This window comes from Halichoerus grypus, chromosome 1 (assembly GCF_964656455.1).
Source record: "Halichoerus grypus chromosome 1, mHalGry1.hap1.1, whole genome shotgun sequence".
Lineage (NCBI taxonomy): Eukaryota > Metazoa > Chordata > Mammalia > Carnivora > Phocidae > Halichoerus > Halichoerus grypus.
Window position 1 is genome coordinate 152044041 of NC_135712.1, and position 17721 is coordinate 152061761.

Here is a 17721-nt window from a genome sequence, read left to right on the forward strand (position 1 = left end):
AGCAAAGAGTTACGCGATGTACTGATCTAAAATGTGGGGTTCTGAGTCATGTAGACCTGAATTCAAATATCAGCTTCAACAATTACTCAAAGTGTGATCCTGATTGAGCAAATTGCTTAAATTTTCTAAACTTCAGTTTCTTCGTCTGATAAATAGGATGATGATAATATAATACCATAAGTATTAAATAAGATCACACACAGAAAATGCTTAGAATCTGATCTAGCACTTGGTAAATGTCCAATAAATGATATCCCCATGTGAACAAATAAAAGCCATTGAGAAGCAACTCTGATTTATACAATGTATGAAAGTGTTTCTTGAATATAGGAGAGTAGCTAAAAGTTCCCACTTTATAACTGGTTTGGTTTAAGTCCCAGCTCCATAATCTACTCTGTAACCTCAGGCAAGTTCCCCTACCTCTTTATGCCTCAGTTTCCTAACATTAAGTGAAAGTGAGAACAATGTCTACCTCACAGGGTTATTTTAAGGAGGTAACACAGTACAGGTGCTTTAAAAGGTGTCTGGCACACAGTAACCACTCAAGAAATGCTACTACCACTTTTACAACTGTAATAATAATAATAATAAGTAGTCGTAGTAGTAGTAGTAGTAGCAGCAGCAACAGATGACTCCTAGATTCAAATTAAAATTTCAGAAACAGAATCATGGAACACTACATCAAAATCAAAAAAAAAGAAAGAAAAAAGATTTCAGAAACATCTACTCCATTTTGGCCCCAAGAAAAACCTAGAACAATAAACACAGAAAACTGACTTGGTCTGGGAACACAGAGATATTTTTCCTGGGTTTGTCTTCACTTACACATTGGGAACTTTTTTGATAATAACACAAGAAACATATTTGTATGGAAATCCATGAGCAACACAAGCCCAGAAAGGTACACAGTGCAACTTCCCAATGACAGAAAGGAATTGTTGGGGAAGATGCCTCTCTCTTATATGTATCTCTTCTAGAGTCAAGAACCAAGTGAATTGAAATAGCCCAAAACTTCATCATTATTGAGTCCTTGTATTTTTATTTCATTTCACTCTTTGCACTGTTTTCATATTTAGCCACCATCTCTTTTGATTCTCAGGGTGAGCCAAAAATGAGAGCAGGACAGGTGCAATTATTATCAATAATAAAGTGAGTAATCAAGTGAATTGACTATCTTGGTCCCACCCAACTGGTAAGTGACTGGCATGACTTCAAAGCCAACTATCTCCTTTCCTCAAACTATGCATCTTGCCCTAAACCAGACCTCCACACCAGAGCAGGTTCATCTGCAAGAAAATCCACAGCAACCACATCTATAGAGAAGACTCCAGATGTTTTAGCATCAGTCAGCTTTCCCCCAGAAAGGTGCCTCCCTCTGTACCTCTCAGAAAAGGGGAACTTTGGGAGAACAGGGTGCCTCTTTCCTTTTGTTCCTTGTGCATCTTGTTTCCACATACAGCCCTGTTATCCCCAAGCTGTCGACTCAGCACCCACCAGCAGTAGTAAAGGAAGTGCGTCTTCATCCCTGGTACTTAAAATGGAAAACGGAAGCACATAATCACAGGATTAGGAACAGTTGAATCTAGGGATGCTGAAAAACCCTTCAGAACAAGTTGCCAAATCATTTGACTTCGTTGAAATCTTTTTTCTCTTATTTAAACCCTTCTGAATTATAGGAGAAATGTAATTAAAACCATGATTTTCTCTACTCTAATGAATAGCTTCTGCTGTCTAAGAAAAAAGGAGAGCCTCAAAAAGATACCTGTGGCTATTTTAGCCCTTGGGAGAAGGGAAAGGCCTCTGGTGCCATCCAGACCCAGATTGCTTGGAAACTGACCATGCACGTGGGTTGGGCTCTGGGCTGGTTATTAAGCTACTGTCTCTCAGCGCCACCCACCCTTCTGTTTCCTGTTTTATAATTCTGAGGCTGGACTCCACAGATAAAATTCTCCTTTGCCATCTGGCTTCCTGTTAGGATCTGCCAATAAAGGGTGTGAAAGGGAGACAGCAAGCCTGAAGAAAGAAGGGATTTGCTCCTTGCTTCTTGCTTCCTGTGCTGCCAGTCACCTGAGCAATGGCTCTCCACCCCAGCAGCAGCTGTGGGTTCCTGGTCCTTTTTTTCCATATTCCCACATGTCCAATCCAAGCTTCTAGGTTTTAATAAGCCCAACCTCTTCTTTTTGCTCCCCCTGCCCAAGGGTGGTAGATGTTACCTGCAGTTACTACATCTTTCTTCAGTTACAGTTCTCCAAATGCCTGTTTAGCAATTCAATTCCCTAAGTTAAATTATCTCTTTAAAATAACTGGTATGGTCAGTTCCTCTTCTCCTGAGGAGACATTGCATTCTGTAATGCAGTTACAGATCAAATGGGTGAAATCTAGTACCTTCCATGATACACGATTTCACTGAGGGCATGAATAAAGGACTCAGTAAATAACTTTGGGAAATGCTGGACTGAACAAAGAGACAGTTTCATTTACTGCAGGATTTCTCAGAGCTTTCGATCTCCTAATATGTTTGTGAATCCCAAAGACAGTTACAAATTTCAGCCAGCCCCCTAGATCACATTTGGTTCATCTTTTCACTTATCCACTATCTATACATCTAATCAGATATTTACATTCTCTCAAACCTCTTCCTCCCTGTTACCTCCTCCCACTAGGACCCTAGTCCTAGCCCTCATTACCTTCATCTGCCAGCCTCCAACCTGACCACCTTGCCTTTCTCTTCACCCCACACCCCCACCCTCAGTCAGCCCTCCAGAGCAGAGGTCAGAAAATTGCTGCCTGTTTCTTCGTATCTAACCAGCTACGAATATTTTTTAATTTGTTTTATGCAGTTACACTTAAATGGTTATATAAGTACTTACATAATAGCTTCTATGCTTCCTCTTGGCCTTGAAAGCCTCAAATATTTACTCTCTGGCCCTTTAAGAAAGTTTGCTAAGCAGGGATTAGCTGACCCTCCTGTCAGATGCATTTATCCTAAATCACTTATATTTTTTGTGATGGCTTCTCACAAGTTGCTTTCACTTGTTTAGCTTGAATGTTTAGAAAACTATGAACAAGGAAAATCATCTCATGAAACACTCTTACTCGCTCAAGTAGGGAAGTGAGGTCCTTCTTTTAGGTTTTGGAGAAGAAAATTGCTGTCACCTACTGACTCCAGAACAGAATCAGGGAACAATGTAAGTGTATAAAGTCCCTTTCTGGGGATACAACAATGTACACTAAATAGAGGTCAAAGAGAAAGAATGACTACTTTTGTCAAAGCAGAATCACTGGTCAAGAAGGGGTAGATACAGACGGGGATGTGCTCACAAATGTTTAACAACTGGCTTTCCAGGAAGCAGGGCATGGGAAGAAAGAAACCCTGCCCTGAACATCTGTAGGTTTCTATGGTATAAATCCTCCCAACATGCTGGTTTCAAGTTACCAGTGTGACATCACTGGATGCAGAGTTGGGAAGAGGCACACTATGGGCTTTCACTCTAGCATGCCAGGAATAGGGCAGGAACCAAAGCAGGAAGAGTAAAGTCCCATTTCTCTGAGCCTCCATACCCTGACCCTTGAGGGGAAAGACCAAGCACCTAGAGTGGTGATTTGGAGTCAAGTCCACAGCTGATCCTTGGTGCCAGTCTGAAGTTTGGGAAAGTACGTCATCTGCTCTCTTTGCAATGCCATTTCTTCTTGGGAACTGGGAAGGTCCACCTTGTCCCTCTGCTGAAATTCCTTCAATTTCTGCCACAGTAAGAAATACTCTTAAGAAAGAAATCAAGGAAGGGTGCCTGGGTGGTTCAGTCAGTTAAGTGTCTGCCTTCAGCTCAGGTCATGATCCCAGGGTCCTGGGATCGAGCCTTGTGTGGGACTCCTTGCTCAGCAGGGAGTCTGCTTCTCCCTCTGCCTGCCGCTCCCCCTGCTTGTGCTCTCTATCCCTCTCTGGCAAATAAATAAATAAAATCATTAAAAAAGAAAGAAATCAAGGAAATATAAACTTATCTACCCCATGGGCCAAATGCCTGACATCAGACCCTGTCCTGGAGTCATGTTTCGTTAGGAAGCAAAAAGGGAAGGAAACCTGAGGACAGTACTTGTTGGGACAGGCATCTGAAAGAGAAAATTAGAAGGAAGGGAACTAACCTCTATCAGATGTCTGCTTCTTGCTAGACAAGAGGTTCAGAAGTCCCTGAACTTGGAGGGAATAAAATTCACCGTTTTCTTCCCACTATTCCTTAACTAATGTCTAGCTTTTCTTCATTTCCAAACGTAGGCTGCAAGCCCACAATATGGCTTTGTCAACAACAGAAATCACAGATATTTTCATGTATTAGTTTGGTGGATAAATTAAAATATTGTTCACGTGCTTCACTACTTCAAAATTCTAGTAGTTACAGACCCTCAGCTTGATCTTTTAATTGTTAACATATTAACAAAGAAATACATATTATATTCTAACATTTGGCAACTGCAATATAATTGGCATCCTTTGTAATTCTATATTTTGTTTTATGAATCTAAAGTAATTGTTCTGAGAAGTCCATTAGGCTTCATGAGAGTGCCAAAAGCACACACGGACAATAAAAGTTTGAGATCTTCTGCCAAAGCATTTTAAATATGTTATTCCTTTTAATCCCCAAAATGATATGGATAGGCTTTCTTATTCCCCTTTCACTGATTTGAACACCGAGTGTCAGAGAAGTTAAACGACGATCCCAAGCTTATTCTGCCATTACCTGGCTGACCCAGCAACTGAACCCCACAAAGATAAACATGAAAAAAAATAAAAAATAAAAATAAAAAGTTTGTTGTATATATAGTCTCTGTTTTTTAACAGCTGGGTAGGTTCATTTAAAAAATACAAAGCAATAAGGAAAAAACAAACATCCCAAGAAAATGATTTGTGATTAAAAGTGATACATCACATTGCTTTACCTATTTATCCAACAATGGACATTTAGGTTGTTTCCATGTCTTGACTATTGTAAATAACGGGACAATGAACATAGGGGTGCAGCTATCTCTTCAAGACAGTGATTTCGTTTCCTTCAAATATATACCCAGAAATAGGATTGCTGGATCATATAGTAGTTCTGTTTTTAATTTTTTGAGGAACTGCCATGTTATTTTCCATAGAGGCTACACCAAGTTACATTCTGAAGTCTGATTATTCTGAATTCTTTGCCAGACAGTTCACAGATCTCCATTTCTTTAGGGTCTGTCTTTGGATCTTTATTATTTTCCTTTGGTTGTGTCATATTTACCCAATTCTTTGTGCTTCTTGATTCCTTGCCTTGGTATCTATCTGTGCATTTGAGTGAGTAGTCTCCTCTTTCAGACTTCACAGGTTCGCTTTGGCAGGGACAGTCCTCACCATCAGCTCAGCTTGGGGTCCTGAACAGATCAACCAGTAGTATCTGTGGGCAGGCTGGGCTTGCTGTCAGGGTTTCTAGTTGGGTGAGGCCACTGCCTGTGCTCCGAGGTTAGCTAAGGGTGCTGCTGACTGGGCTCCACAGTCAGGCGGGACCACCAGCGGGACTCTGTAATCATCTCTGTTCAGACAAGGACACAGGCTGTGTTCTCTAGCAGAGTGGTGCCACTGGGATGGACTATGTGATTGGGCAAGCCTATGGGTTGGGCTCCACATCACTCCTGGTCAGGTGTATTCTTAGGCTGTGCTCCCCAACTGGATGGTACTGCTGGCTGGACTCCATGTTCAGGCAGAGCTTAAGGCAGGGCTTCACGGTTGGACAGGGCCTCTGGCTGTGTTCTGCAATCAGGTGGGACCATAGACTGTGCCCCAAAGTTGGTTGGGGCCACAGGCTGGACTTTGTGATCAGATAGACCCATATCTGTGCTCTGCTCTTGGGCAAGGTTGGTGTAAAGCCTCCCTGGTCAAAAGGTGCCTCCAGCGGTAGCCTGCAGTTAGATGGGACTAGAGACTGCTACATAATTGAGCGTCCACCCAGGTGAGACCAGGCTGTGTTCAGCAATCAGGCAAGGCCATAGGCTAGGCTCTGTTGCAAGGCAGGGCTGTAGGCTGGGTTCCATGGCCAGGCAGTATCATAGGCTATGTTCACATGTGTGGTTAGAGACTTTGCTCAACAGTTGGACAGGGGCGCTGTCTTGTCTCCCCACCCAAGTGGGATTATAGGATGGGCTCTTTGGCTGTCCTGGTTCCCTGGCCAGCATTCCTCATCAGTTGGGACTGGAATCTATATTCAGTAGTTGGGTGGGGTTATGAATCTGATTCCCTGCTTAGGTGGGGCTCTAGAACACTTTCCTTAGATAGTAGAGCTCATTGACTGGGGACCCAAGTCAGGCAGAATTGCCAAATGAGTTGGACAGGGCTACCAGCTCAACTCTGCAGATGGGCAGAGCCACTGGATGGGATCTCTGCTCAGTGCCATGGCAAGCAGGAATGTAGTCTGCCAAGATATGGGCATTGGTTGTTGTAAGCCCCAGGCTTCTTCTCCATCCTTATCTGATCCCCAGTGGTCAAGATTCCCCCTGCAATCCTGCAGATTCTCCCAGTGATCCCCATGAGGCAAGACCTGAGTGGGCCCCCTGGAAGCATCCCACAATGTTGGGGTTGCTGGATGTCCACTTGGGCTCTCTTTTTCACAAAAACTTTAGGTCTGAAGAAGCCCTCTTGGTGTGTTGCTGTGCCATCCTGAGGCATGGGCAATGCAGTCAGAGTGTGGATGTTCCTCTTACCCTCTGAATGCAGTCTTTCTCAGTCTCTGTGATCCAGAGAGTTCTGGGATTTTTACAATGGTGTCTCACCTATGGATTATTGCTAGTTAGGCTTCTCATGAAAGGGATGAAAGCCAGGAATGACCTGTGTCATTCTGATGGTGTCACTCTTCTACAGGAACTAAAAATCTTCCACCACGATATTTCAGATCATCCTTCCCTGATTTATAACTGTGCCTGGAGATGAGGCTGTTTAGACAGTCCACTGCATTTATTCAACATATGAATAATTAGCTCATCAATATTCCATAACTTGCCTTTGTTAGCTGGTTGTTTTCCTCATCATCCTTAAAAGAAATATCAAGAGATTGAGTCCCAGATTATTTTTCTGTGGTTTGATAAGTTTTTCCAAGGAGTTAGATTCAAACATGTTCTCTACTTAACGTGTTATGATAAACAATACACTCACAAACACATGTACACACATACATATAATCATGTGGAAATACTTTATGTGGCCTCATTTTAATCATTCAGGACTATTAAGCATTATGTTAGAAATAAGAGATAATCACATTGGAATCTTGGTGGTGAGATTGACATTGATTGAATAAAAATGAATTTTGGTTTTACTAAATAAAAAATTGCTTTATAAAGAACCATAGTTAGTATACACTTAACCATGAACACAAACTATTTACCACTTAAATTAGGGTTTCAAAATGACCAGAATTTTGATAAAGAAAAACCCACAGGAAGAGGTCATGCCTAGAGGTTTTTTATTTTTGTTTTCTTGGGGGTTTTTAATGGATGCTTAAAATACAGATTTTAGAAATGGTGTGGTTCCTGATGATGACAAGGTCCAGAGTTTTCCATGGGCATGGTAGCTGGAAAGGTGTGTGATAATTATAGGCTACAGTGGAGGAAATGACCATCAGAAGACATCCAAGAACCCAGAGGATAAGGTATTCAAAGTTTGCACAGAGAGATGCTGATGTTACACATAATATTTGGGGTTGGAAGAACTGGTTCTTGGCCCCAGACCTGGCTTTTGGCTGCATAACCCTTTTCTTCAGCTGTAAAACAGCAACAACGATGATGACGATGGTGATACTGGTGGTGATGGCAAGGATGACGACTGACTTACCTACTCACAGTCCCAGGATTTAATAAAGATTATGTAAGTGAGTGCATTTTAAAATTATAAAGCTCAATACAAATGTAAGGTACTGCTTTCATAGTTTGAGAAGAAGTTACTTCTTGGTCACTGCATTGGCCAGGATTCAACCAGAGAAATTGAACCAGTAGAAAATATATACTAAGAGATTTAATGCAAGGAATTGGCTCATGAAATTGTGAGGAACAGCCAGGAACGTCTAAAATCCATAGACAGGGCCATAGGAGAGGGAGGCTGCACCCTCAGGCATGAGCTGAAGCAGTCTGCAAGCAAAATTCTTCTTCTGGGAAGCCTCAGTTCTGCTCTTATGGCCGTTCAACTGGTAGAACCAGGTCCATCCAGATTACCTAGAGTAAGCTCCCTTATTTAAAGTCAACTGATTATGGACATTAATTACATCTATAAAATACCTTCATAGCAACACCTAGATTTGATTGAATAGGTAGGGACAGTAGCCTAGACCAGTTGGCACATAAAACTGACCATCACAGACACATACAATTTGGTGATCAGGAGCCAGTCACTTAGCTTCTTTGAATCTGGGTTTCAGCGTCTCTGAAATGGGATGGCTGTCTCACAGGGCAGTCATGAGGATCCAGTGAAGTGCTATGTGTTTAAATAAACGTTAACCTTAAAGAGTTGCCAGCACAAGGAAATGGAATTTAGCTGGCTAACCTTGGCACCGTTTCTTAGTTAACAGGAACTAAATTGCTCCTTACCCATCTGTCTCACTAATAACGTATATAAATTTGTCAACTCACCTCTGAGACTGTGTTGTAATTAGTGTGATTCACACCACAATTCTTTAAAAATAATCCTTACCTAAACATCGTTTCAAAATGTTTCACTACTTCCAATCTGTCATCCAAGTGGACACCTTCCCAGGATCTTGGGCAAGACTCAGTTCCCCAGCTTTGTCCTTGGGAATCTGAGCAGAACAATTGTGTTGAGTCTCAGGATTTCCTGAACCAATTCAGCTTCTTAATAATGATATTTAAATCAGACTCACCTTGAGTAGATGGCTGAGCCTCTCTGTCATGAAGGAGAAAAATCCCCAGCACATATCATAAACTTCACATAAACCAAGCAATTTTAAAGATTCGGATCATAGATGAATAATCTCCAAAATAAAAATTTCTTCTGCACATGTAATAATGGTGCTTTGGAATTTTTTCAAAATTGTGTCTTAAAAGGATGTTCTCCAGGCCAAGAAAAATAATTGCAAATTCACCACAGCAGATTGAGAGAAATTCAGGGTTTTAGTCAGAGAAAATACTTTTGCCATTTGCAGAGGATGGCATTTGGGAGGATATTGGTTCTGCTGTGGTTAGAGTCAGGCATTAATAGCCACTTATAGGCAGAACCAAAATAATGCTACAATTGATGGTAGAGACAGGCTTCGTGAATTCTCAAGAATGCCAGTCTCCCCAAATAGAACTTCATTAACCTGCCCAATTTCCACTGGGTCAGATCACATCACATATTTTCTACTCATCAATTCCCAGTGAGCCAACCAAGTGAATATCATGAAGTGTTTAAATATTTCCCCTTGCCTGTGTCCTGTAATTTAACTCCATCTTTTCCTCTCTCTTATTTCCCTGTATACCTTGTCCCCAATCAAAGAACAACTGGCCTTAGAAAGGAACACAGACAATATACAGTAACAGTCACCTACAGGCAATACAATGGCAATAAATTCATATCTTTCAATAGTTACCCTGAATGTAAATGAGCTAAATGTCCCAATCAAAAGACAAAGGCTATCAGATTGGATTAAAAAACAAGACCCATTGATAAATGCTGTCTGCAAGAGACTCATTTTAGACCCAAAGACACCCCCACATTGAAAGTGAGGGGGTGGAAGACCATTTACCATGCTAATGGACACCAAAAGAAAGCTGGGGTGGCAATCCTTATATCAGACAAATTAGATTTTAAACCAAAGACTATAATAAGAGATGAGGAAGGACACTATATCCTACTTAAAGGGTCTATCCAACAAGAAGATCTAACAATGGTAAATATCTATGCCCCTAACATGGGAGCAGCCAATTATATAAGCCAATTAATAACAAAAGCAAAGAAACACATTGAAAACAATACAATCATAGTGGGGGACTTTAACAACCCCCTCACTGAAATGGACAGATCATCTAAGCAAAAGATCAACAAGGAAATAAAGACTTTAAATGACACACTGGACCAAATGGACTTCACAGATGACATTCCATCCCAAAGCAATGGAACACACATCCTTCTCTAGTGCCCATGGAACATTCTCCAGAATCAATCACATCCTAGGTCACAACTCAGGTCTCAACTGGTACCAAAAGATTGGGAACATTCCCTGCCTATTTTCAGACCACAATGCTTTGAAACTAGAACTCAATCACAAGAAGAAAGTCGGAAAGAACTCAAATCCATGGAGGCTAAAGAGCATCCTACTAAAGAATGAATGGGTCAAGCAAAAAATTAAAGAAGAATTAAAAAATTCATGGAAACAAATGAAAAGGAAAACACAACTGTTCAAAATCTTTGGGATGCAGCAAAGGCGGTCCTAAGAGGAAAGTATATAGCAATACAAGCCTTTCTCAAGAAACAAGAAAGGTCTCAAGTACACAACCTAACCCTACACCTAAAGGAGCTGGAGAAAGAACAGCATATAAAGCCTAAACCCAGCAGGAGAAGAGAAATAATAAAGATCAGAGCAGAAATCAATGAAATAGAAACTAAAAGAACAGTAGAACAAATCAACGAAACTAGGAGCTGGTTCTTTGAAAGCATTAACAAGATTGATAAACCCCTGGCCAGACTTATCAAAAAGAAATGAGAAAGGACCCAAATCAACAAAATCATGAATGAAAGAGGAGAGATCACAACCAACACCAAAAAATACAAACAATTATAGGAACATATTATGAGCAACTCTATGCCAGCAAATTAGATAACCTGGAAGAAATGGATGCATTCCTAGAGATGTATCAACTACCAAAACTGAACCAGGAAGAAATAGAAAACCTGAACAGACCTATAACCATTAAGGAAATTGAAGCAGTCATCAAAAATCTCCCAACAAACAAAAGCCCAGGGCCAGATGGCTTCCCAAGGGAAGCATTCCCAAACATTTAAAGAAGAATTAATACCTATTCGTCTGAAACTGTTCCAAAAAATAGAAATGGAAGGAAAACGTCCAAACTCGTTTTATGAGGCCAGCATTACCTTGATCCCAAAACCAGACAAAGACCCCATCAAAAAGAAGAATTACAGATCAATATCCTTGATGAACATGGATGCAAAAATTCTCACCAAAATACTAGCCAAAAGGATCCAACAGTACATTAAAAGGATTATTCACCACGACCAAGTGGGATTTATTCCTGGGCCGCAAGGTTGGTTCAACACCCACAAATCAATCAATGTGATACAATGCATTAACAAAAGAAAGAACAAGAATCATATGATCCTCTCAATAGATGCAGAAAAAGCATTTGACAAAGTACAGCATCCTTTCTTGATCAAAACTCTTCAGAGTATAGGGATAGAGGGTACATACCTCAATATCATAAAACCCATCTATGAAAAACCCACAGCGAATATCATTCTCAATGGGGAAAAACTGAGAGCTTTCCCCCTAAGGTCAGGAATGCGGCAGGGATGTCCACTATCACCACTGCTATTCAACATAGCATTAGAAGTCCTAGCCACAGCAATCAGACAACAAAAAGAAATAAAAGGCATCCAAATTGGCAAAGAAGAAGTCAAACTCTCACTCTTTGCAGATGATATGATACTTTATGTGGAAAACCCAAAAGACTCCACCCCAAAACTGTTAGAACTCATACAGGAATTCAGTCAAGTGGCAGGATATAAAATCAATGCACAGAAGTCAGTGGCATTCCTATACACCAACAACAAGACAGAAGAAAGAGAAATTAAGGAGTCGATCCCATTTACAATTGCACCCAAAACCATAAGATACCTAGGCATAAATCTAACCAGAGAGGCAAAGGATCTGTACTCAGAAAACTATAAAATACTCATGAAAGAAATTGAGGAAGACACAAAGAAATGGAAAAACGTTCCATGCTCATGGATTGGAAGAACAAATATTGTGAAGATGTCAATGCTACCTAGAGCAATCTACACATTCAATGCAATCCCCATCAAAATACCATCCACTTTTTTCAAAGAAATGGAACAAATAATCCTAAAATTTGTATGGAACCACAAAAGACTCCGAATAGCCAGAGGAATGTTGAAAAAGAAAAGCAAAGCTGGTGGCATCACGATTCCGGACTTCAAGCTCTATTACAAAGCTGTCATCATCAAGACACTATGGTACTGGCACAAAAACAGACACATAGATCAATGGAACAGAATAGAGAGCCCAGAAATGGACCCTCAACTCTATGGTCAACTCATCTTTGACAAAGCAGGAAAGAATGTCCAATGGAAAAAAGACAGTCTGTTCAACAAATGGTGTTAGGAAAATTGGACAGCCACATGCAGAAGAATGAAACTGGACCATTTCCTTACACCACACACAAAAATAGACTCCAAATGGTTGAAAGACCTCAATGTGAGACAGGAATTCATCAAAATCCTAAAGGAGATCACAGGCAGCAACCTCTTCGACCTCAGCCGCAGCAACTTCTTCCTAGACACATCACCAAAGGCAAGGGAAGCAAGGGCAAAAATGAACTATTGGGACTTCATCAAGATAAAAAGCTTTTGCAAAGCAAAGGAAACAGTCAACAAAACCAAAAGACAACCGACAGAATGGGAGAAGATATTTGCAAATGACATATCAGATAAAGGGCTAGTATCCAAAATCTATAAAGAACTTATCAAACTCAACACCCAAAGAACAAAGAATCCAATCAAGAAATGGGCAGAAGACATGAACACAAATTTTTCTAAAGAAGACATCCAATCGGCCAACAGACACATGAAAGTGCTCAACATCGCTCGGCATCAGGGAAATCCAAATCAAAACCTCAATGAGATACCACCTCACACCAGTGAGAATGACTAAAATTAACAAGTCAGGAAACAACAGATGTTGGTGAGGATGCGGAGAAAGGGGAACCCTCCTACACTGTTGGTGGGAATGCAAGCTGGTGCAACCACTCTGGAAAATAGTATGGAGGTTCCTCAAAAAGTTGAAAATAGAGCTACCATACGATCCAGCAATTGCACTACTGGGTATTTACCCCAAAGATACAAATGTAGGGATCCAAAGGGGTACATGTACCCCAATGTTTATAGCAGCAATGTCCACAATAGCCAAACTGTGGAAAGAGCCAAGATGTCCATCAACAGATGAATGGATAAAGAAGAAGTGGTATATATATACAATGGAATATTATGCAGCCATCAAAAGGAATGAGATCTTGCCATTTGCAACAATGTGGATGGAACTGGAGGGTGTTATGCTAAGCGAAATAAGTCAATCAGAGAAAGACATGTATCATATGATCTCACTGATATGAGGAATTCTTAATCTCAGGAAACAAACTGAGGGTTGCTGGAGTGGGGGGTGGGGTCGGAGGGATGGGGTGGCTGGGTGATAGACACTGGGGAGGGTATGTGCTATGGTGAGTGCTGTGAATTGTGCAAGACTGTTGAATCACAGATCTGTACCTCTGAAACAAATAATGCAATATATGTTAAGAAAAAAAAAAGAAGAATGTAGCAGGAGGGGAAGAATGAAGGGGGGGAAATCAGAGGGGGAGACAAACCATGAGAGATGATGGACTCTGAAAAACAAACTGAGGGTTCTGGGGGGGAGGGAGGTGGGAGGATGGGTTAGCCTGATGATGGTTATTAAAGAGGGCGCGTTCTGCATGGAGCACTGGGTGTTATGCACAAACAATGAATCATGGAACACTACATCAAAAACTAATGATGTAATGTATGGTGATTAACATAACAATAAAATTTTTTTTAAAAAGAGCAACTGGTCTTAATTATTTAATCAACTACAGTCTTTGAATGCCTACTATGTGCCAGGTACTTTTTTTTAAGATTTTATTTATTTGACAGAGAGAGAGAGAACACAAGCAGGGGGAGCGGCAGAGGGAGAAGCAGCCTCCCCACTGAGCCGGGAACCTGATACGAGGCTCAGTCCCAGGACCCTGGGATCATGACCTGAGCTGAAGGCAGCTGTTCAATAGACTGAGCCACCCAGGCGCATCCAGGTACTTTTACAATAGGCTGCAATTACAGTAAAATATAAAATAGAATTCTCACGATTTAAGAGACTAGTGCAGGAGTTAATTAAACAAATCGTTATAGTAAAATATGAGATGTGAAAGAAGAAAGATAAGTGCAGATGCTATAGGAGCCCAGAGGGAGAAAGACCAAATATAGCTGAGAAGGGGGTGGGAAAGCTTCATGGAGATGATGATGCTCAAATTGCTCCCTGAAGATGAGGAGGCACCTTCCACACATAAATGATACTCAATGAGTATTTAACATGTCCTAAACTAGGGAAGTGCTTTGTGTGTGTTGGGAAGGAACCATAGTTACCCTCACTTAGAGACTTAGAGAGATGTATAACTTGTCTAGTAATGGGGTGACACCAAGATAGTCACTAGAGTCCACTAAAGACTTCAGGGACTAGGAGCATTGCCCAGGCCAAACAGCAACAAAGAAAAACCACAGCACAAAAGAATGTGGTCAACTGGGGAGCAGTGCAGAACATTAGGAGTCCTGTTCTCTTGAAAGCAAGGAGTAAAAATTCAACAAACCTTTCAGCTCTTTCAGAGCCATGCAACCTGTTTGTGATCAGCTGGGCTAGTATGTCCCATTCCTATGGTTTTTCTCAGACCTTCCTACAGCCTGCTCATCCCAGAGTAGACATATCCATATCATTTCATGCAAGTCAGCCTACAGGACACAACCCTTAAGAAGAGAGACAGTGTTTTATGGATCTTTCATGTCCTCTGAGCACCAAGCCCATAGATATAAACAAAACACATTCAATACATGCTACTTAATTGAACTTTTTGGCCAATACTTTGCTTTTGGAATTCAACACCATAACTGACTTCCAAGGAAATAGTCACTTGGAAAAATTATCTAGCCAAATCAAAAGATAATCAAACAGTAAGCTCAATGCCTGGGATTAGGATGTAGAAGAACTAGGTTTTGATTTTAGACAATTTGCTCTTTTCCAAAAAGTGTCCTAATGGCAAAACAGAAATCTTACCTCCCTAGTTAGTTGTATTTAAATCCAACCACTAATTAGGTTAATTTTCATTATTCTTACCTCCATTTTTTCATTGATTCTTAGCACTAAGGAGTCATGATTTAGGGATGAGCATAGGCCATTAAGTTGATGCAAAGTTACAAAGATTAAAGAACATATTGAAACTACAGTAAGAACAAATCTCTTTGGAGAAGTGGAAGGTAGAGGTGAGTAGACAATATTATGTGAAGAATCTGCGGGGAAGTTCAGAACATGACAAGTGTAAAGACAGTTAAAACATGTTTTTCCACAGTACTTAACCTTGGACCCTTAATGAAGGTCAGAAATATTAGAAAATCACTTTTGGTTGCAATAGACTCTAAATAAGGGTGTCACAAAAATTTCTCCAAGAAAAACTTAGGGAGCTATATTAGTTTGCTAGGGCTGCCATAACAAATACTGCACACTGGGTGACTTAAATGTATTTTCTTACAGTTCTGGAAACTAGAAGTCCAAGATCAAGGTATTGGCAGGTTTGGTTTCTCATGAGGCCATTCTCCTTGATTTGCAGGTAGCCACCTTCTCAGTGTCTTCACATGGTTTTTTCCTGTGTATTCATGTGTCCCTGGTGTCTCTTTATTTTCTTATAAGAACACTAGTCCCATAAAGTCATGCCCTTTTCAAGGCAGCCTGTATCTGATGACTGAGAGAGGGAGGTATAAAGGCCCAGCCATTTCAGCCCAACACAAGATATTCATGGTAACACTCACTGCAGAGCACCTGCCATGTTGGCTGAGGCTTTGTCAGACCTACAAATCAGTTCCAATTCTCAGTTGGCTTAATCCTGCCCTCCCAGGTGTTGCTCCTTAATAAATATCTTGCTCTCCAAATTTCATCTCCACTTCTGAAGAACCCAACCTACAACAAATAGCTTTCAAAGCTCTGCAAGAAAATAAGCTTAAATATATAATTTTACGTCCAGCCAAATTGTCACTCAAACATTAAGGCTGAATGTTAAATCATACAAGACTCATAGAGTTACCTCCTTATGTCCCCTTTCTGGGGGGAAAAAAAAATTGCTTGAAAATATGCTTGAGGAGACAAAAAAATAAAAGTTCAAGAAAAAGGAAACCATGAAAACAGTGGGCCCAAAGCCGTAAGTGCATTAAAAAGGAAAACCTTTGCACAGTCCCAACTAGAACATTAAGTTAGAGTAGCAGGAGAAAAATCTTCACAAAAGGTAGATTCTTATTTGATAGGTAATGTGATCAAGTGAGAAAATCTTTGTAAAATGATGAAGGAATTATGTTTCAATAAAAAAAATCAAAGAAAATTAGAAACTTTAGACACAAAAACATCTATATTAATAAATTACATCTGTAAAGCACATTCAAAATGTCATCATTTTGAGAAGCTGAAGTAAATGAAAATAAGTGCTCATTTTAATATTTTGAAAGCTTATTTTGGAAAGGGCATGGCCTGAATCTACACGACACAGAATTTGTGTCATTTCCTACTCCCAGAAGGGCCACTCTGCTTGATCTTGGGGTGAATAATATGTAATCATAACATTGTTAATGACCCGTATTGGCGCTTGAATTTTCAATTCAAGCTACAGGCAAAGCAAGGAAGGCTTAAGCATATTTATAAAAGAGAATGAAAAAGTAATAAGCCTTGACGATGTTTAATGATGTAGCTGGAAGATCATGAGAATTGCAAGGAGAGAAAGTGAAAGGAAGTTCAGGGCTTCTCATTTCATCTTCTATCTCTCAGAACAGTGAGTCCAATTTGTCTAAATTTGATGGATCAAGATGAACCATTTAAAGTCTACTTTTAAAAACTCTTGATGTTCCAATAGAAGAACCCACCCAATAACAAAAAGGTAGGATGAAAGGTGGGAAAGTAGGGGAAGTGAGACAGTTCTTGTTTTCCTTTTTAATCATGCAGAACAGAGAGTCAGTAGCTAATGTTCAAAATTAATAATTGGAGAAATAAACATTTCACATACTATGGGGAATTTTGAAGATAACTAATGGAAGACTCAAAAGCAAGAAGAACCCATTTGTGGGAAATGAATCAGAGGAAAGCAAGGATGGGATAAGGAACAGGTGATTTTTACTGAACACCCTACTGCACTGTTTGAATTTAACTCTCTGCATCTATAAATATGTCCCCTGGCTTCCACTCTCCCTCTGCCCCCGCTGTCAGCCCCCATTCATGACTCTCTACCTGAACTCTGATGTTTCCTTCACCTTCAGAACACAGTTTTTCCTCTTTATGTCTACCTCAGCAGAACTCCAGGACTCAAGAATAAGGAGCCTCAGCTCTCCATCACCCCCTTTTCTGGGCACTAGCCTATGCCTGATAGGAGGCAACAGCTAATAAAATCTTATCTACCCAAATGGTTTACAAGTATTTTGACTAACTTCTTTTGTGCACCTAGAAAGTCCAGCCATGGGCCAATTCATATGTTTTAGGCGCACGGAGCCAGTCACTAGCCATGTGACCATGAGCAGGCCCCTTCACCTCCTGAAATCTCACTTTTCTCATCTGTAAAATGAACACATCTAAGGTCCAAACTCTGAAAGGAAACGATCCATTTGGTACATGTGGATAGACAAGATTCAAGACACACCCTTTTGGGAAAAAAATAGATCTT

General features: G+C 40.5%; 1 long non-coding RNA gene across 1 annotated transcript in view; it reads right to left on the bottom strand.

The window, feature by feature from the left end:
• Positions 1-4403: 4403 nt before the first annotated feature.
• LOC118528507 (uncharacterized) overlaps positions 4404-17721 on the bottom strand; it is a 48246-nt gene continuing 34928 nt past the window's right edge. The window contains exon 3 of the long non-coding RNA XR_004913698.2: positions 4404-7040. This is a non-coding gene — a long non-coding RNA (uncharacterized LOC118528507). The remainder of the gene's footprint in view (positions 7041-17721) is intronic.